A 22,823-nucleotide genomic window follows, 5' to 3' on the forward strand; every position below is an offset into this window, starting at 1 on the left:
GGAGAGGTAGTGTAGATGCTTATTTTTTTGTTTTTACAATAACTGTACTTTTAAAAATTTTTTGTTAGAATATTTATTATTGTAATAAAAGTTTGATTTAAAAAGTGAATTCAAGTAATTACATTTTTCCCTTACTTTATTGCACCTAATTGTCATCAAAATTTATTGCGAAAAAAAGTTTTTTTTTTTGGAATACCAGTATCCCAGTTTCTTAAATTAAAAATACCGAAATACTGGTATTAAGATTTTAACCAGTATTGTGAGCCCTACACCTCATGCAAGAAAGCAAGCGTATGAGCTTAGGTAGAATCAGCAAAAAAAAAAAAAAAAACAATTTCACACGACCATTCCCTCTAAAAAGTTTGTCCAATTTCTCCTTGAATCTATTAAGCTATCAACTTCCACAATGACAGATGCAAGTTTGTTCCAGCAATTAACCACCTGCTGGCTAAAGGCAAATTTCTGCACATCTATTCTACAACTGTCATTTAGAATTTATGCCCCCTCAGATTCTTAATCCGAGCAAGCAGAAGAATCCCATCAGAATTCAGCACGCTCAACCCATTCAAAGCCTTATACACCTCAATCAGATCACCTAGCAGGTGCCTAGTCTCCAGCCACTGCAATTTGCAGAACTTAAGCCTTTCTTGGTAAGAATGTTGTTATTTGGTTTTTAGGAGCATTAGCAACTAAGGCCATATTGCTCCGGGGATATGCGGTGGTCATTCCTTGACCTTTCCGCATCCTCCGTATTTGATGGTCACGGGTTCGAACCCCAGTCTAATCACGAAGCGCGTGCTACGCACTGCTGCTCCTGCCCACTTGGCTACGGAGGCATCTCTTGGTAAGAGGAACCCTTCGTTCCCCTCACCAATCTTGTTGCCCTTCTCTGTACATTCTCAAGCAACTCTACATCCTTCCTAAAATGAGGCCTCCAGGCCTGTACGCAGTACTCAAGGCATGGCCTGACCAATACTAATATTGCCTTATACAAAGGGATAATCACCTTTTCCCTGTATATCATTGACAATACCCCACGACCTGCTCTGGCATCCAGTCTGCATTTCTCAGAAATCTTCATATATGACTGCACAATCGCTCCCAAGTCTTTTTTATTTTCTACCACCCTAAGTGGGTGAAAATAAAAGACTTGGGAGCGATTGTGCAGTCGTTCCCAAGTCTTTTTTATTTATTTGGTATGTTCCTCTGGAGTTACTTCTACCCATTTGCAGTACTTTGCATTTGTCAATGTTAAACTTCAGCTGCCACTTTTCAGCCCATCTGCCCAAGTTTTCTAGATCCTAGCACAACTGCTGTAGATGTCTTCGTCATTGAAATATTTCCTGATTTCTGCCCAAACACACTGAATCCATTCATTTGCCATTATTGGATCTGCAGATTGAGATTCTCCACTAATTTCTGCATAAACGATGTTATGTCAGCTTTTAATTCGATCCAGCCGACCATTGTTATACACAAAATCGTCTAGCAAATTTTTCCACTTGAGCCTTCAAGATTAAACCGTCTATTGAAAATCCAGCACGTCTTTGTGTGGTGAACCATTGCTTCCTCAACGTTTGTAACCTCACACTTTCTAAATTTTGGTTGTTCTTTTCCAGTGCCGATATGTAAACATCTTTATTCTTCCACAATGTCGATACACTTGAAGAGGAGAAAGAAAACTTTTTACACACTTCAACATTTATTGCACCACATTCTAAATCATGAATAATTTAGACTTTTTCGCAAATAGAGAGACTTTTTTTTTTAGTAGACATGTTTCTGAAAGAAGGGTTTGTTTCTAACTGATTTTACTTTAAAATGATAAAGTGATCTGCATACAAGGATCACAGTAGTCCCAAAATGCAAACAACATTCTTAGAAGTCCCGAAATAAATTTATGGTTCAGTGAATACAAGGCAATCTGTAAATAGGGTAATGCGACAAGCAGAATGCAGTATTGTATAGCCCCTCTCCCCGGAGGACAAGATCATAAACTGGCTGCTAATCCGATGCAGGTGATCGTAAAGCTAAGTCGCCCTTTTCATTTTTGTCTATTCCAAGAATTTGGTTTTTCTGACTACCCGAGCAATTAAGAATGTTTGCATAGTTACCAAAATTTGTTCGGTTTATCCGTGTAGTGCGCTTGTTATAACAGTGAGTGATTGTATGGGAATACGCGTAAATTAAAATCATTATGGCTTTTTGCTCATTACAGCTGTGATCGTTATTTCCGTGCTAGTTATAACCAAGTTCAACTGTATTAACAAATGCACAGAGGTCTACACTTACATACGAACAGTATACAAAATTATGATTAAGATTATTAGTAAAATTAAAAAACCTCTATAAAGTCTTATATAGTAAGTAAAAATGGATGATATCATTTTTGGATTCAGCCTATAATACTTAATAAAACACACATGAATGTTAAAAACTACAAAACCACTACAGGCCAGTATTGCACTTGTACAATAATACTTACCATTTGTACTTTTTTCTTCCAAATAACTGCTTTTGGTTTTTTAGGCTTTTTATCTGAAAGAGCAATATGATAAACATATATATATACTTCTAGACAACAAATACACAATAATAACTACCGTTAGATACATATGATTAATATGCAGGCAGTAGCACGTTATCCTATAGGGAAAAAGATATCTGCCTAGACCCCCATCAGAGGTGGCCCCAAAATCACTTTTGAAAAACTCATTGCTGTTTTTTATTAATATTTTCAAGCGATTTTTATCGCAAACCAAACAGAATTTTCTACCTGCCAAGGTCAATAAACTTTACTTGAAGGTTAATTTGAAAATTAAGTTTTTTTCAAAAATGTCTTTACCGATTTTGTTGAAATTTTTTATTTGGTTCTTATGTCATATAATTTGTTTGTTTTCTGGTCACAATAAAATGAAATTGAAACTGTTCTTTATTAGTTTTCTCTTCCATTTTCTCTCAGAATTCCATTTTGCCTTGGGCCTAATGAAGGTATAACACACGGGGTTATTATTAATGGCTTTTAACTTTTATTAAAGAAAACACTTTTATTTAAGAAAAACAAATAACTTTTATTTAAGAAAAACTAATGATGTGCTGAAACCTGTCTGCATACAGTCTGTGCAGAAAATTCTCCACTGGTTTTTGTAAATGTCCTCCAATATTTTCCACCATTTGGCCTTCAAAGAGGCAACCAGTTCAGCTCTATTTTTTGGACAGTCTCTCCTCAAACACACAACATGCCAATTCATCCCATTCTCTATAGAATTAAAGTAGGCTGGCTCATCAAATTTTAAAGCTCGTGCCATCAACCCTCGTCTGTCGTAACATGAACAGTATGAAATGGAGCAGTCTTCTCATACAGTACGATCCATCCCTGACACACAGCCACAATGTAGGTAACACACTATCCAGGATGTCTAGATAGACATCATTCATGGTTTTATACAAACAACCAATGGCCCCAGATAAAACCATGAAAAACAGTCCCAGATTATCAAATCCTCCACTAAACTTCACTGTCAGGACGATACAGGCCAGCAAGTAGCTTGCTCCAGGCATCGAGCACTTAAAGGCATGATTGTCAGACTGGTAGACCAAGAACCATGACTCATCACTCCAAATTGCAACTTTCCAAAGGTCTTACATTAGCATATGATGCAAGAAATCAAGCTTATACAGCATTACCAAAAAAAAAAAAAAAACCCTTCCCATTTCACCCATCCATTCCCTCAAAGTTTTTCCAGTTCTTCCTTGAATTTATTTACGCTATCATTTCCGCAACAGATGGAAATTTGTTCCGCAATCGACCACTTGTTAGCTAAAGGCAAATTTCTGCAACTATTTTTCCTCAATTTGAATTTATGCCCCCTCAAGTGTGTAATCTGAGAAGTGGAAATATTCCATCAGCAATGAGATTGCTCAAACTGTGTTCCGAGAGATGTGAAGTGTTCCATGAAAAATCGTAATTAATAATTAAAAAATAATAATAAAATAAATAAATTTTGCATATTTGTGGCATACACCACTTTTGTATCATTATAATATTTAACATAATTTTTTTTTCAGTTTTTAATATACTGGCATAGACTAATATTCAAATAGACTGCGGAACACTTTATTTTGGCAGGCTTTTGCATAGAGAAGCATGTGTAGAGGTAATGACAGCTAAAAAAAAAAAAAAGTAGCAATGTGGTGATTTAGTATGCCATTCGTATGCAATTTAGCCTGGGGTACATGGGTTGAAGAAGAGGAGGAGTGAACCGATATAATAATAACTAAACTCACTTCCTATAAATTTTTTTTTTATAATTATTAGTATTTCGAAATACATGTATTATTATTAAAATATGTAATCATAAATTGGTGGCTAAAAAAGGAACTTTAAAACGAGAAGCAAGTACTGTACTTCTGATAGTGCAACTGTGGTCGATGAAAACAAACACAATATTGTCACACTTCAAAGTGAGGATGAACAATCACAGCCTTTTGTTCTCTAGAAATCCAAAGTGAAAAAACAGGAACCAACTAACAAAAGACCAAAACAAAAGTATAATGATAGTTATTTGAATTTCAGTTTTACATATGATGCTCCTTATGCACAGTGCATCATATGTAATATATTAGCAAACTGTTCTTTGGCTCCCACTAAACTTATGTTTCGTAAGTGTTCCATGAATATGTTGTGAGATGAAAAGTGTTTTGTGACTAAAAAAAGTTTGGGAAACGCTGGCTCAAACAATTCAAAGCCTTATGTATCTCAATCAGATCACTTCAGAGGTGCCTAGTCTCCAGATGCTGCAATTTGCAGAACTTAAGCCTTTCTAGGTAAGAACACCCTTTTGTTCCTCTCACCAATCTCATTTCCTTTCTCTGTATTCATTCCAGCAGCTCTACATTCTCCCTAAAATGAGACCTCCACACCTGTATACAGTACTCAAGGTGTGGCCTGATTCCCATGCTAGCAAAGTTCCTGTATGACACTGACAAAACCCCATGAGTGGTCCTGGCATCTACACTGTCAGAGAACTTCATATCTGACTGCACTATTACCGCCCAAGTCTTTTTTCATTCTCCACTACCCTAAATGTAGTACCACAGAGCTGGTATATTACTCTGGGGTTACTTCTACCCATATGCAGTAATTTGCATTTGTCAAAATTAAACTTCCATTGCCACTCCTCAGCCCATCTGTCCAACTTTTATAGATCCTGTTGCAGCAGCATACTGTCATTAACAACCATGGCAACCTTTGTATCATCTGCAAACTTAGACATTAAGCCTCATATACATTCAGCAATATCATTATATAAAACAACAATGGGCCCAAAACTGAACCCTGGGGGACTCCACTAATAATATTAGTCCAAGAAGAGCAGTATCCGTTAATTAACACTCTGTTTTCTCCCACTCAACCATCCCTTTATCTATAGCAGTAACTTGCTCTTAATGCCACAATGCTCCAGTTTGTACAACTGACTTATGTGCAACAGTATCAAAGACTTTCGTGAAATCCTATCCCCTTAAAGAACAGTTGGGTCCGAACTTTAACTGCAGTATTGTCTAGATTTTCCTGCATTGTGTCTTTAACCAGTGACTCATTTTCCATGGAACAGAAGTTAAACAGGTCGGTAATTACTCATGTCACCCTTTGATATTCCTTTGTGAATTGTGGATAGATTTGTACATCTCCAGTCTGTGAGGATCTCGCCTGAATCCAATGATACTCTCATAATTATGGCTAAGAGGTTTTCTTACTTCATTTGCTACCTCCCTTAATATAACTGGAGAGATCCCATTCACCCTAGGTGCCTTTCTTATGTTTAACTTCAATTTCTCCTCTACTTTTCTCTCAGTTATTAAAATCATTTAGTTCCCTTTTGGAGTATGATAAACTTCTGGCCTCCACTTCCCTACAAAATTCTCATGTGTAAATGTAGATGCAAAATACTCATTCAGTTCTTCAGCTACCTGAGAAGGATCACCAACAGTTTAAACTGTTCAGGTAGCTGAGCAGGATCAACAGTTGAACGATCAATATCAAGTGGACCAATCTGATTCATCATCTTCCTTCTGGAGTTTACATAAGTAAAGAAGTCTTTGCTGTTTTTCTTTGCATAGTTTGCCAAAGATTTCTCATAATCTGACTTCATTTGATTAACCTCCTTTGTAACTTGATAAAAACTTGGTTTCTTCAACAGAAACGGTTCGCAAATGCCAACTTCCAGCAGGATCGCTGTTTGCACGACCTCCTGTTCAGCGTCCTCTGCCGCATGACGAGGGCATTTCGGGCCCTGCGGTGCTGTGTGGTTCCGATTCGTCTTTGTGCCTCCTGCAAGTTTGTCGCGCTGGTGGTGAATCACCCTGTATATAATATCTGCTATATGCAACTATGGTCCTTGAGGATGTCACAGACATTCTCTCAGATATGCCAGACAAGCTGTACTTGTTACCTGGGAGTCTAAAACGCAGATGGAACTGATATTTGGGTGACACTCAAGTAAGTGGACCCAATTTCGGTGAAGTCCGGACGGTCTGTGACAGCCAAATCCTCTGTTTGCACCTTCATGATGGTGGGACTGTTAGTAATCCTGGGTATAACCTCCATGCACAAGTACATGGTGGGTGACCACCCAGGTGTGAACCAATGTAAGCAGGGGTCGAGGTGTGGCACCCACACCACATGGAGGAACGCCGCCCCCTCTATGTTACCAGGCAGTACTAGGTGGTAGATGACTCTCATCAACCGGTGCAATACCACCACTTTGCTTATTGGAGGCTTGAAGTGGTGGAACCCATGTTTAGTCTCTAGAGCTAAGTTCCGGTCAACCCTTCCCTATCTCTTCCATCATGCAGTATGATTGATGACTTTTGAGGTTATGATGAACATCGTGGCGAGATACAATATTCCTTACATTTCGAGGGTACAGCTCTAAAACAGTGTTCGCGGGCCAGCTGCTAGTTAGTACACCGGACCGAACCTATTGGTAACTCTCTAGGAGGCTTCAGGATCAGCTAGTGTATAATCTTGCTACCTCTACTCTCCCAGATAGTGACTGGAGGGAGTCCGAGTAGTGTGTATGCGGGGGAGCATTGTCGAGGCCACGTTATGTCAAGGATCTGGGTATATTCTTACCACGTGTACGCCATTTCCAAAAATTTCATTACTTCATACAGCATGTCCCACCCACTTTTTCTTACTATTGAATACACCATGAATTGTCAAACTAATAGAGCAAGCTTATCTGCGAAAAGATCTAAACCTCCCAAGGACTTCCTAATTCATTTCACAAATATACGTGGTCTCAATTCTAATCTCAACGATGTCCATTTCCACTTGCAGTCTGCCAAACCCCATGTACTTTTTCTGACAGAATCTCAGTTATCGGTTGATTCAACTACTGCTCATCTCAGATGCCCAAATTATTTGCTGTATGATTCCTTTCGCCTCAAAGATGGTACTTGTGCATATGTCCGTTCTGATATTCCCTGTCAGAGACTTGGCAATTTGGAATCTCCTCTCTTTGATCTTATCTGGCTTAAAATCTCTCTACCTCATTGTGTCAAATTCATCTGTTGTCTCTACCGTTCTCCCAACTCCACACTAATCACTTGGAGCTCTTTGAATTTCTCTCTTTGCAACTTGACTTAAAAACAGAGATGTCTAAACTCAGATATTTTCAAATTTATATACTTGTCCGGTAAGATACTCCACACATCAAACACAATTTGGACTTGCTTTTTCAACTCATCTATTGCCTCATATACTCATATATTTGTGTACAACTGCAAGGGCAGCCTTTTGCTTTTCCAAATCCTCAATTTCAGTTTTAAGGCATTTTAGTCTTGCACTCCACATGACTTGATTTTTAAGTCCTCTATCTCCATTTCAAATTATGCTTAATGTGGGCTAAAAGTTAGAGTCACAGTTACATGTTCAAAGAGCCGCATGCAACTCACGAGCCACAGGTTGCGGACCTCTGCAGTAGTTCATCTGACATTCACTTAAGCCTAAACCTCGAACAGTATTTCTTAGTTGGTGTGAAAAGCCTAGTAGTTTCCAAGAATAATTCCTTTCCTAAAATTCAAGTATATGATATCAAAATTATTTTTTGCATCCAGTTCTTTTGTGACCACATCACAGTACCCAATCAAATTGGTCATACAAGACTTCCCCTTAACAAACCCAAACTAACAGGTCTGTAATTACTCGTGTAACCCTTTGATCTCCCTTTATGAATTGGAGATATATTTGCACTTCTCCAGTTTGCGGGGACTTCCTCTGAGTCCAAAGATGCTCTCATTATTAAGGCTAAGGGTTTGCTTACTTCCTTTGCTGCCTCCTTTAATTTAACTGGATAGATCCCATCTTCCCAGGGTGCCTATCTTATGTTTAAGTTCAATAATTTCCCTCCACTTTACTCTCAGTTAATACAAAATCATTTAACGCCCTGTTAGAGTTTGATAAATATCTGGCCTTCTCCTCCTTGAATAAAATCTCATGTGTGAACGTAGGTGCAAAATACTTATTTAGTTAACATTAACATTAGTAGGAGCATACTTTCTTGCATACAAGAAAACAAGCTTATGCAGCATCAGCAAAAAAAAAAACACCCTCCCATTTCACCTCTCCATTCGTTCCAATCGCCTGTCCAACCCAGCCTTAAATTTATTTAGACTATCAACTTCCACAACAAAAGATGGAAGTCTGTTCCACCAATCAACTACCCGCTGGTTAAAGGCAAATTTCTGCACATCTACTACTGTCTTTTCTCAATTGGAAACTGAGCCTCCTCAGGTTCTTAATCTGAGCAAGACGAAGAATCCCATCAATATTCAGTTTGCTCAACTCATTCAAGGCCTTATACACCTCAATAAGATCATCTCGCAGGTGCCTATTCTGCAGGTGCTGCAATTTGCAGAACATAAGCCTTTCTTGGTAAGAGCACCCCTTTGTTCCCCTCACCAATCCTGTTGCCCTTCTTTGTACTCGTTCTAGCAACTCTACATCCTTCCTAAAATGAGGCCTTCAGACCTGTACACAGTACTTTAGGTGTGGCCTGACCACTGCTTTGTATAACGGGGTAATCATTTCCCTGTCTCTGCTAGCAAAATTCTTATATACTATTGACAAGACTCCATGACCTGCCCATCTGCACTGCTCAGAGAACTTCATATTTGACTACACAATTATCCCCAGGTCGTTTTCACTTTTCACTTAACTGAGTGTAGTACCACACAGTTGGTACATTTCTCTTCAGTTATTGCTACCCATATGCAGTACTTTGCATTTGTCAATGTTAAACTTCAGTTGTCAGTGCACTGAACAGTTAGAATAGTATATTGTCTTTACTGTCATTACCAACCCTGCCAATCTTTGCATCATCTGCAACCTTCAACATTAAACCTGATATACCTTCATCAATATTATTGATAAATATACAAAACAACAATGGGACAACAAAACAGCAACAAACCAACACCGAACTGTGGGGAACTCCACTAATAACATTTGTCCACGAAGAGCAATGTCCATTGATTGCCACTCTCTGTTGACCCCCACTCAACCATCCCTTTATCCATTGTAGCAACTTACCCTTAATGCCATACCTGTCCAATTTGTACAGCAGTCTTCCATGTGCAACAGTATCAAAAGCTTTCCTGAAATTCAAGCACATGATATCAAAATTAATTTTTGCATTCAGTTCCTTTGTGACCACATCATAGTATCCAATCAAATTGGTCAGACAAGACCTCCCTTTAAGTCTTAACTATTACTGCAGTCTTGTCTAGATGATCCTGCAATGCTTCTTTAACCAGTGATTTCATTATTTTCCCCAGAACACAAGTTAAACTAACAGGTCTATAGTTACTTGTGTCACCTTTTGAACCCCCTTTGTGAATTGGTGATACATTTGCACACCTCCAGTCTATGGCGACCTCTCCTAAGTCCAAGGAAGCTCTCATAATTATGGCTAAGGGTTTGCTTACTTCCTTTGCAGCCTCCTTTAATATAACTGGACAGATCCCCATCCATCACAAGTGCCTTTTTTATGTTTAACTTCAACAATTTCACCTCCATTTTGCTCTCAGTTATTATAAAATCACTTAGCTCCCTGTTAGAGTTTGATTAACTTCTGGCACTCCCCTCATTGAACAACTCCATGTGTGAATGTAGAAGATGCAAATCATTCAATTTATCAGCTACCTGAGCATGATCATCCGCAGTAGTGGCATGTGATGCAAGAAAGCATGTGTATAAGCTTATGCAGCATCAGCCAAAAAAAAAAAAAAAAAAAATCACACCATTCCCTCCAAATGCCTGTCCAGTTCCTCCTTAAATTTATTCAACCTATCAACTTCCACGACAGATGGATGTTTGTTCCAGCAATTAACCACCCACTGGCTAAAGGCAAATTTCTGCACATCTATTCTACATCTGTCTTTTCTTAATTTGAATTTATGCCCCCTCAGGTTCGTAATCTGAACAAGTGGAAGGATCCCATCAGAATTCAGCGTGCTCAACCCATTCAAGGCAACCCATCTATGTTAAGTGATCCAATCTGATTCATCCCTTTCCTTCTAGAGTTTACTTAAGTAAAGAACTCTTTGCTGTTTTTCTTTACATCCTTTGCGAAAGATTTCTCGTAATCTGCCTTTGCCTGCCTAACCTCCTTTGTGGCTTTATTAGAGACTAGTTTATATCTGCCATAGGCTTCTGTGTCACCTGATACTTTATATGCATCCCATACATTTTTCTTCTCTGCCAAGAGCCTCATTAATTCATCTGACATCCATTTAGGCCTAAACCTTGAAATTTCGTAATTGGAACAAAAAAACCTAGTAGCCTCCAAAATTAAGTCCCTGAAGGCTTCCCATTTAGAATTCAACGTTGGTAACATCATCAGTTGATCCCACTGTACAGAATTTAAAAACCGTCTGAGACCCCTGTAATCACCTTTACAAAAGCAAAAGCCCTTCCGTTTAGCCTTGATGGTAGTTACTTCTTTAAGTAATTCCCACATCAGTACATTGTGATCACTGTCACCTAGTGGTTCCTTCAAATGCAAATTCTTAATGCATGAATAATCACTGCTGATAATCAGATCAAGAATATTACTCCCTCTGGTTGCCTCTCAAAACAGTCATCCAATAAATCCACAAAAGTCTTGCTAGTGTGCAAATGACCAACCCACAAGTTCCAGTCAATATCTGGAAAGTTAAAATCACACATTATACGACATTCTGATTTAATGGCCCACTGTGCACAATTGCTCATTATACTCATCAGATTCATGAGGCCTATTATAACACACACCTACACTCATTTTTCCTTTACTAGTGTTTATGTCGCACCAAACATACTCAACATTGCATTGTCCACCAACATCAATTGGATGCACTTCCTTAGAAGTGAATCCAATTGATGTTGGATTTTGTGTTTCTTAACTAACAGTATAACCCTTCCTCCCTGTCTTTCCTTTCTGTACACATTGTACTCCCCAAATTCGAATTCTGCACTGCTTATATCTGTGTGACACCATATCTCTGATATCCCAGCAATATTTGTCTTTGATGTCTTGGCACTTCAAGCTCATCAAATTTATTAACTATACTCCTAGCATTGGTGTACATGCACCTGTTCCTATTAGTTACCCTAACACAGCCCATGTATTTACTTGTTCCACTATGACTCCCAGCAGTCCTGTTAATCTCCACTGACTTGCTTTCCAGGCTGCTGCTCATTCTAATAGAAGCAGTGCAAGAATCACTTTTGTTTCTGCCTGTGGCCACTGTTAACCTTTTATTCTGTGTACCCCTCCCCAAGCTAGCAGTTTCCCAACCTACCTAACACTGCCTCGATAGCATCAGCAAATATTCTTGCACCCTTTCTATTTAAGTGTACCCCAAACCTGTTCCCCATTTAAAGCAGTCTCTCCTGTCAACAAGCACAGACCGGGCTGAAAAAAATTCTACTCCTTGAGCCTTGCACAATCTCTCCAGGGCCGAATTGATCGATAAGGCTCTCATCATATACTCCCTCCTATTGTGTCTGGGAACAACTGCAGACACTTTCACATTCAACCCTAACTTGTGACTTTTTGTCAACAGTTAGTTTGGCAGCATTCTGAGATTGATCATCTACAGTCAAACCATTGACATCAAGTGGACCAATCTGATTCTCCCCTTCCTTTTAGAGTTTATATAAGTAAAGAAATCTTTGCTGTCTTTCTTTGCATCCTTTGCCAAAGATTTATCATACTCTGCTTTTGCTTGCCTAACCTCCTTTGTGACTTGATTACAGACAGATTAGTTCATCTGACATCCATTTGGGCCTAAACCTAGAACAGCATTTCTTAGTTGGAACAAAAAGCCTAGTAGCTTCCCAGATTAATTCCTTGAATGTTTACCATTTAGAATTTGCTGTTGGTCCCACTGTACAGAATTTAAAAAATTTCTGAGACCATTGTAGTTACTTTTACAAAAGCAAAAACCCTTCCCTTTATCCCTGATGGTAGTTACATCTTTAAGTAAATCTCACATCAGTACACTGTGATCCCTGCCACCTAGTGGTTCCTTTATCTGTAAATTCTTAATGTATGAATAAAACTGCTGATAATCAGATCAAGTGTTACTCCCTCTGGTTGCCTCTCTAACATGCTGCTGTAAAAAACAATCATCCAATAAATCCATAAAAGCAAGGCTTTTATGGATTTATTGGACGATTGTTTTCGAGTGACCAACCCACAAGTTCCAGTCCATATCTGGGAAGTTAAAATCCCCCATTATAATACACTTTAATTTACTGGCTCACTGTATTTCACTGTATAATTGTTCATTGTAATCATCAGAGTCGTTAGGCCTATAACAAACTCCTACCCTCATTTTTGCTTACCTAGTGCTTATGTCACATCAAACTGACTCAGCATTGCACTGTCCATCTATGTAAACTGGATGCACTTCCTTCCATAAAATGTAAGGAAGTGCATCCAGTGCATCCTTACAGCATAACCCCTCCTCCCTTCCTATACACACTGTACTCCCCAAATTCAATTCGCATTCCTTATATCTGTGTGATGCCATGTCTCTGATATCCTGGCAATATCTGCCTTTGATGTCTTGACCAGCACATCAAATTTATTTGCTATACTCCTACCATTGGTGTACATGCACCTGTTCTTACGATTAGTTACTTTAACACAGCCGATGTATTTACTTGTTTCGTGACTCCCAGCAATTTCTGAAATCCCCAGCAACTTGTTTTCCAGGCTGCTGCTCATACCAATAGCAGTGCAAGAATCACTTCCACCACTGCCTGCTGCTACTGTTAATCTATTAGTCTGTGAATCCCCACAAGCTAACAGTTTTCCAACCCACCTAACACTGACCTAATAGCATCATCAAATATTCTTGCATCCTTTCTATTTAAGAGTATCCCATCCCTATAGAAGCAGTCTCTCCTGTTAACAAGCACAGACCACACTGAAAAAAATTCTACCCCATGAGCCTTACACAATCTCTCCAGGGCCAAATTGATGGACAAGGTTCTCATCATATACTCCATCCTATTATGTCTAGGCAGAACTGTGAACACTTTGAAATTTAAACCTAACTTGCAACTATTTTTCAACATTGACCTGTACTTGTTAAACAAATCTGCAGATCTCCTACACTTAATTTCATTAGTGAAAACGTGTACAACGATATCACCTTTTGTACCATTAAAAGATAATATCCGCTCTACAACATCATCAAGTTTTGCACCTAGCAGATATACCCTGGTCCTATTTCACCTATCCTTTTTGCATAATATATTTCCCGCTTCCCTGAAAATTGAGTTACCAACAATAACTAGCTTCTGTGGAACAAGTGCATTCTGCCCTGAAGATTGTCGCTGTATTACTTGGTGCACAAGAGTGAGCTCTGGTGTTGATTTGGCCAGCTGAGAGCTTGATGGGTTCCCCATTTTAATTCCTTCAACAGCATCTACCTGACTCTTCAAGCTCTCATAGATGCACCCATCAGAACGCTGAGTTGGCACCCAATTTCTTCACATTCTCTGCACCCAGCACACACAAAGACATCCTTCGTGGCTCAATCACGTCCTGCTCCAGAAAGATCTGCAACCGTGTCACATTTTTTAGACTGATGTGTTGGAGAATCGCCCCCCCCTTCTCTTCTCTCCCAAACCACAGCACTTCCACTACTTTGTGCATGTTGCTTTGCTGCTCTAGTCTGTGGTATGATTTCCATTTAAATACAATAATTTTTAATTAACAATAAAAATTAATAAGATTTATAAATTTAATTGATTAATTGACAATACTTTAGTAAGCTAACAGATTCTTAAAACAGTGCTATGTATTACGCTCTAGTTTCATGTTACACCTTACGCTATTCCGAATCAATCTAATACACTACAATGGCGTCAAGTTTCGAACGGTACAAGTTTAACCAATACTAAGTAATAATCTACAAAATCTCTATCTAAATTCAAAATTGTCTTAAGTATTGTAACTAGGAATATAAAGCTACTTCTATAAAATAAATGAATATGCCAATTAAATCAATAAAACGCCAAAAATTGAAGAAAAACTTCTCTATTAGTTGTAGCCGTAAAAACTTGGCCCGCACGGAGCTACTCTTGTTCCCGAACATTTCCTGACCCTTAACCTCTCCCTTCCTTACATTTAACTTCAGCAATTTCTCCTCTACTTTGCTCTCAGTTATTACAAAATCATTTCACTCCCTATTAGAGTTTGATAAGCTTCTGTCCTCCACTTCCCTACAGAATTCCTCATGTGTGAATGAAAATGTAAAATGCTCATTCAGTTTGTCAGCTACCTGAGTAGAATCTTCAACACCAAACCATTGATATCAAGTGGCCCAATCTAATTCATCCCCTTCCTTCTAGAGCTTACATAAGTAAAGTCTTTACTGTTTTTTTTGCATCCTTTGCCAAATATTTCTCGTAATCTGCTTTGCTTGCCTAACGTCCTTTGTGACTTGATTACAGACTAGTTGATATCTACAAGCTGCATTGCCTGATAATTTATATGCATCCCCTGCACTTTTCTTCTCTGCCACGAGTCTCACTAGTTCATCTGACATCCATTTAGGCCTAAACTTATTACCTGCAACCAGTTCCTTTCTCGTATTAGCTAATCAGAATGGTCAAGCATGATCGCCCTCTAGCAAATGATACAGCTCCATTCCTATCAACATGATTTTGCATTACTTCTTTAATTACTGATCTATTATTTTCCCAGGTACACAAGTTAAAACTTACAGGTCTGTAGTTGCCAACTTCACCCTTTGAACTACCCTCATGAATAGGAGATACATTTGCACATCTCCAATTTGCAGGACACAATGTCACACATCACATCACATCAGAATACAACCTTGGTGCGCAGAACAAAATATTGCAACAGACCATTAGTCGCACTTTGTCATGAATGGGCTACAACAGCTAACGGCCACATCGCATACTTTTGTTATCAATGAAGAACAAGAGAGCACGCCTCCTGTGGGCACAACAACACCAACACTGGACTATCAAGAATTGGAAAAGAGTTGCTTGGTCTGACGAGTCGAAGTTCCTGGTGCATCATGTTGATGGAAGGCTCAGAATTTGGCGAAAACAACATGAATCCATGGATCTATCATGTTTGATGACTACTGTGCAAGGTGGTGGGGACAGTGTTATGGTGTGGGGAATGTTTTCTTGGCACACATTGGGTCCATTGATACCCATAGATTCACATCCGAATGCCACATCGTACCTAAACATTGTTGCTGACCAAGTGCATCCGTTCATGTTGACAGTTTATCCCCAGTCAGATGTTTACTTCCAGCAGGATAATGCGCCGGTGCACAAAGCCCAAATCACTATGGAATGGTTCCGGGAACATGACAATGACTTTTGTTTTCTGCAGTGGCCAGCTCAGTCCACGGATCTCAATCCTATTGAACATCTTTGGGATGAGCTGTTCGCTGCAGGCCTACACCTCCGTTGAATCTTAAGAAACTGCATGACACACTCATGTCTGCATGGTACTCCATTGCTACGCAACGTTTCCAGCATCTTGTTCAATCCATGTCTAGACAAATTCAGGCTGTTTTGAAGGCTAAAGGAGGCTCAACATGGTACTCTGTAGGTGTAACTAATAAAGTGGCAGCACAATGTATGCAGTACGTATACATTGGATCATTACAGACATAATTCTATGTCCAGTCATTGTCAATGGGATTGTTGCCTACCAAAGGAAAAGCAGTTTGTTTTGGCCAAGTCCACAGGTTGGTTTTCACTGCTGCACATCATTCAATGGTTAGATTTTTTGTAAATATTTACTGTCCTGAACATAGTAATAATAATAATACTGTAATATTTCATAAAGTAGCACCTGAACAAAAATTAACATTTTCCTATGTTTCCTGTTTAACTTAAACTGTTCTTGCATTCTAACTGTATAAAACATAATGTAATTATCATAATGCAAAAATCTAAGCACTTCAATATGCATAGAGTGAAATCTGTGTTTAATTTCTATTAGGCATATAAATAATTCTCAGACATTTCATGGTACCACTTCCTGTATGATTTCAGTGACTGAATTGCTGTCTTTATTACAGATTGTGAAGTCCAAGTGTAATAAAAAGAGCAATTCATTTACTGAGTAATTGGTACAGGGAGCACCATGAAATATCTGAAAATTATCTGTAAAGATATTTTAACTGCAAGAAATTAAAGACATCTCTCACTACCCAAGATGAAATACTTTGATTCATTACTGTTTTTTATTTTCCATTTCAAACAGAAATGGAAATAAAAACAGAAACAAAAATGATTATTTGCTGTTCAACATAAGTGAAATACTAAAATATTTGGCCGTCTCCAGTAAACGGTACAGCCTTCTAATTGGCTGTGAGAATGGGAGAAAGCAGTGATTGACAGGTTATGACTCTGCCTACTCAATGCATCCCCCTTCTTCGTTTCACTGGAGTGCTAAATGCAAAATTTGTCGCATATGGTTTCATTTCCATGCTGGTTTCTGGTGTGTGCTGTTTGATTGTTGTTGCTTGTTAGAGTTAATGTTCCGTTGCTGCTTGTTAAGAGTTAATATTCCAATGCTGCTTGGCACATGATTGCTTATTTAGCCCCAAGTTCCTATGTCTTTATCCTGTTCCATCCTGTAGGTAAACTGTTTGGTTGTTTTTTGCTGCCGTGTATTGCCATCACATTTTCTTATTTTGTTTATTTCTTTTGTGTTTTTTTATACAAGCCAACAGGTCAGGACTGATGAGGTGAGTTTTATTTGTATTTCTGTGTTGTTTTCACATATCATTAACCTAGTATTGTGTTGGTTGCATTCTTTTAAAAAAAAAAATTCTATATTGTCGTTTTGTGCTTATGCAAAGAGAAATTTTATTGTACATTGACTTTTGTTTCTGTTTAGGGAAAAAAGGTTAGGTTTTTATGCGACTTCGGGATGGATTCAAGCAAAAACCGGTCGTTGGACGAAGAAAAAAAAAATTATAACAGTAGTCATATTTTTCATCGACTTTCATTTGTGTTTAGAAAAATGGTTGTTTTTGGAAAATTCGGGAGGGATTTAAGCAAAACTCATCGTTGGATGAAAAAAAAAATTATAATGGGTCATGTTTTTAATTGACTTTCATTTATGTTTATAGTGAAAAATGGTTATGTTTTTAAGTTACCTTTTTATGCGACTGCGGGTGGTATTCAGCAAAAACTGGTCTTTTGCTGCATGTCATGTTACTTTTAGTTTTTTGCTTTGAAAAAAAAAATTACTGTTTTTGTGAATTTTCTTAATTTTAATTCTGACACGTTATGTTTCGTGACATTTTGTCTTCCTGGAATAAATTGCATTTATTTTAGTTGTTGCTACGAAAACTGCCGTTTTGCCATTAATTTCGTTGTTTTTCAGTTCTGACATACTGTTATGGTGCGTGACATCTGCCATGTGCAGTCATCGAGAAGAAGGGGAATGCAGTGCGTGAGCGGAGTTATGAACCGTACATCCTGCTTTCCCCGCCCTCTTCTTCTTGACGCCGTTTTGTAAGGGGTACCATTATACGGAGTATTACCAAATATTTTGGCAATCCTTTACTTTGGCAACATGGTGATTTTTCCCAGCACTCCTTGCATTATCTCCAACCTGTGACTGCAAGCTGTTATTGTAACATGCAGGTGCATGTCTGTAAGCATATCTGTAAATGAGACAGATTAAAGATGGCTGGCAAATTACCTTGGGCGGTAAGGATTTAGTTACGAATACAGCTGCCAAAAATAGCGGCAGGGAGAAGAGGAGGAAAGCAGTGATTGACGGGTTGTCACTCCGCCCACTCACTGTGTTCTCCCTCTTCTCGACCACACATTACAGGTGGATGTCACATGTCATAACAGTATGTCAGAGCTGAAAAACAACAAAATTAATGGCAAAACAGCCATTAATTTTTTCGGAGCAGCAAGTAACAGAAATGCAATTTTTTTGGGAAAGAATGTTATGTAACATAACATCTCAGAGTTAAAATGAAGAAAAATTAACACGAAAATGGCAATTTTTATTTCAAAACAAGAAAAAAAAAGTAATACCACGTTCGGCCAACGACCAGTTTTTGCTTGAATCACTCCCAAAGTCCCGTAAAAACCTAACCTTTTTTCACTAAACACATAACCCCCTTTTAATTGTTTTTTTTTGGCCAAACTCCACTTAGTGGTACACCTTTCAAAATGCCGACGAGAAGTGGGGGAAAGCAGTGATTGACAGGTTGACTCTGCCCACTCACTGCGTTCCGCTGCTATCACGTGACACGTCATTGCAGCAGAAGTGCGAAATTCGTATTGTTTCGTAGTCACAGTACCGAACATAAGTTTTGCTTGTTATGTTCGGTTTCCACGTGGTACCTTGTGTCGTCCTGAGTTAAAGAAAAGTGAAACTTGGAAATGAGGCATTTTTCTTTCCCCATCTCATTAACCTAGTACTGTATTGTGTCAGTTGTTACGTTCTTTAAAAAAAGATAAATTATATTGGCGTATCAAAAAAGATAAATTATATTGGCGTATAGTGCATATATAAAGAGGAATTTTATTGTTAATTGTATGTGTCAGTCGACTTTCATTTGTGTTTAGTCACTAAAAAAAAGGTTAGGTTTTAATGCGACTTTGGTAGGGATTCAAGCAAAAACTGGTCATTGGAAAAAAAAGTACTATTCCAGAGAACAAAAAAGAAATTCGACTGACACGTACAATTAACAATAAAATTCCTCTTTATATATGCACAATATACCAATAGAATTTTTCTTTTTTTAAAGAATGTAACAACTGACACAATACTAGGTGAGACGGGAAAGGAAAACTCACCTCATTTCCAAATTTCCAAGTTTCACTTTTCAGGACGACACGAGGTACCACGTGGAAACCGAACATAACAAGCAAATGTGACTACAAAATGATACAGTTTTCGTACTCACTGCTGTAATGATGCTGGGCCATGTGATGTCAGGGGAATGCAGTGAGTAGGCGGAGTCAACCTGTCAATCACTGCTTTCCCCCACTTCTCGTCACCATTTTGAAGGGTGTACCGCTAAGTGGAGTTCGGCCAATTTTTTTTTATAAAATTTTTTTTGTCTTTGCTGCTTTCAACACCAAATTTCTACACAATAGGAAGTGCTTAACTGCATGAGATAGTCGCCTCAACCTCTCTGAACATGCGTAACCAAATCAGTCATTTCTTATCTGAAATGGGGAAGTAAGTTCAACACATGGGTTCAATTTGTTAATTCCTTTAGCAAGTGAGCTACTAATTACTGGAATAGGCTAAGGCCAGGAGTTTGGGACATTCAAAGTTCAGTCAGACGGAACCTATGGAAAACATGAACCACTTTTTTTTTTTTTCTGATGTGGCAAAAAAGGTTGTTTTTTTTGTTTTTTTCGCATTTCTTGGGCAATAAGAAACTTGGAGAAAATTTACCTTTTGCTTGAATTTGAATACTTTTTTTATAAATCATTCTGAAAATCCTGTTGCTTGCTTCATTGGTATACTAAATTTATTATTTAATCCTCGTCAAAAATGTTCGATAATGTTGAATACAATTTTCTTGAAAGTGTACAGATTTTCCTCTTTGATACAGATGCCTCACCCTTTTGTATACATATATAACTACGATCACTTGTATATAACCATGTGCACGTGGTAATGCATAAGACAGCCAGCCAATCTTGCACGATGCAGTGACTCCTACTACACAAATGGAATAATCCTGGAACGTTGCCAGCGAGGTGCCCAAATAAAATGGGTAAGCAGCAAATACAGTATTCACTGCAATGCATCACACGAGAGAAAAAGATAATTGTGGTAATCCTGTGCACGCATTAAAGTATAAAAAATTATGGCCGTACTGCACTTAACGGTACACCCTTCTAATTGGCTGTGAGAAAGGGGGAAAGCAGAGATTGACAGGTTGTGGCTGCCCACTCAATGCATCCCCCTCTTCGTTTCAGGCAGATGTCATGTGATATGTCAGTGGAGGGGGTAAATGCAAAATTTGTCACATATAGTTTCATTTGCATGCTGGTTTCTGGTGTGCGCTGTTCGTTAGAGTTAATGTTCCGTTGCTGTTTGTTAAGAGTTAATATTCCACTGATGCTTGGCACGTGGTTGCTTGTTTAGTCCTGAGTTCCTGTGTCGTTATCCTGTTCCATCCTGCAGGTAAACTGTTTGGTTGTTTTTTGCTGCCGTGTGTTGCTATCACATTTTCTTATTTTGCTTATTTCTTTTTTTTTTCCACCTTTGTTCAATCCCTATGGAGTGAGTACGAGAATGTTGCATGGTTTGGAAAGGGACGGATGTAAGGCTGTGGTTGAATGGTGTATGAGTGTGAATTTGATTGCTTCTGAGTATAAGTGTTTTCGGTGTGGATGTTTGATGAGATTGGCCGAGCGAATGGAGATTACAGATGGATTTGAGTGGGTGTGCAGGAAGAAAGGGGCCAATCCTCATCAGGTTAAAAGGTCTGTATGCAAGAGATCGGGGTTTTATGAAAGTAAATTAAGAATGACTGAGGTCCTTCTCACCCATTATTGGGCGGAGAAGGTACCGTGTGAATATGTTTTGAGTGAGATTCAAACCACGGTGAGTGACTGGTGCAGTTTTTGTAGAAAGGTGTGTGTGCAGCTGTGCTTGAAAGAAAGGAATATGATAGGTGACGAGGGTGTGGTGGTTGAAATTGATGAGAGTAGGTTTGGAAAGAGGAAGTATAATAGAGAAAAAAGAGTGAATGGGCACTGGGTGTTTGGTGGGATTGAACGAGGTACACCACAGTATTTTTTCAGGGTTGTTGAAAATAGGAGTAAAGAAGTCCTCCTTGACATCATTAAGACTTCCATTTTGCCCGGGAAAAACTATTGTTTCGGACTGCTGGAAGTCTTATGATTGTATGGAGGATGAAGGTTTCAAGCACATAGCAGTAAACCACTTGCTTCGTTTTACCGACCGTGAAACTGGAGTAAACGCCAACAGCATCGAAGGAACACGGAGTGCCATTAAATGGCAACCGCCATCTAGAACAGTGGATGATCAGTTTGACTCGTACCTTGGAGAATATATGTGGCGGCGTATGCACTCTGGCAGCAGAAACCAAACAATGACTTTTCTGCAGGGGTTAGAGATATACAAGCCTACAGGCCAGGACTGATGATGTGAGTTTTATTTGTATTTCTGTGTTGTTTTCACATATCATTAACCTAGTAATGTGTTGGTTGAGTGTTGTGTCGGTTGCATTCTTTTAAAAAAAAAATTCTATATTGTCGTTTTGTGCTTATTTGGAAAGAGCAATTTTATTGTTCATTGAATATCGTTTGTTTAGCAAAAAAAAAAAGGTTAGATTTTTATGTGACTTCGGGATGGATTCAAGCAAAAAACCGGTCATTAGACAAAAAAAAAAAAAAATTATAACAGGAGTCATGTTTTTCATCGACTTTCATTTGTGTTTAGTGAAAAATGGTTAGGTTTTTGGGATACCTTTTTACGTGACTTCAGAAGGTATTCTGCAAAAACTGGTCATTTGCTGCATGTCATGTTACTTTTAGTTTCTTGTTTTGAAAAAAAAATACTGTTTTTGTGAATTTTCTTAATTTTAACTCTGACGCGTTATGTTATGTCGCGTGACATTTTGTCTTCCCGGAATAAATTGCATTTATTTTAGTTGTTGCTACGAAAAAATTGCCGTTTTGCATTAATTTTGTCATTTTTCAGCTCCGACGTACTGTTATGACGCGTGACATCCAACATGTGCAGTCGTCGAGAAGAAGGGGAACACGGTGAATGGTAGGAGTTATGAACCGAACGTCATTTCTTTCCCCCTCTTCTTCTCGGCACCATTTCTTAAGGGGTACCGTTATCTGGAGAATTACCAAAATTATTAATTCCTTCAGAATTACTGAAAAAAGTTCAACGAACTCACTTTAACACACACATTTATTATTATTATTAGCATATGGTGCAAGGAAGCCTAAGGCTTATGCTGCACCAGCTAAAAAAAAAAAAAATTCTCAATTACCCTGAGAGAGAGAAAAAGAAAGAGAGAGAGAAAAAGAGAGAGAGAGAGAGAACAAGAATCAGAAAGGAATCACCAAGAAAGAGAAGAATGATGATATCCAGCTCAGGACCCTAGGTGGATATCATCATTCTTCTCTTTCTTGGTGATTCCCTTCTGATTCTTGTTCTCTTTCTCTCTTCTTTCTTTCTTTCTTTCTCTCTCTCTCAGAGTAATTGAGATTTTTTTTTTTTTTTTTACTG

The 22,823-nt window shown here is 38.4% G+C and overlaps 1 long non-coding RNA gene across 1 annotated transcript in view; it reads right to left on the reverse strand.

The window, feature by feature from the left end:
* The window catches only part of LOC150085864 (uncharacterized), a 65,159-nt gene that overhangs the window by 41,256 nt on the left and 1,080 nt on the right, over positions 1 to 22,823 (reverse strand). Inside the window, exon 2 of the long non-coding RNA XR_016546944.1 lies at positions 2,486 to 2,538. This is a non-coding gene — a long non-coding RNA (uncharacterized LOC150085864). The remainder of the gene's footprint in view (positions 1 to 2,485; positions 2,539 to 22,823) is intronic.

This window comes from Mastigoproctus giganteus, chromosome 5, assembly GCF_048544385.1.
Source record: "Mastigoproctus giganteus isolate SK-2022 chromosome 5, ASM4854438v1, whole genome shotgun sequence".
In the NCBI taxonomy this organism is placed as follows: Eukaryota; Metazoa; Arthropoda; class Arachnida; order Uropygi; family Thelyphonidae; genus Mastigoproctus; species Mastigoproctus giganteus.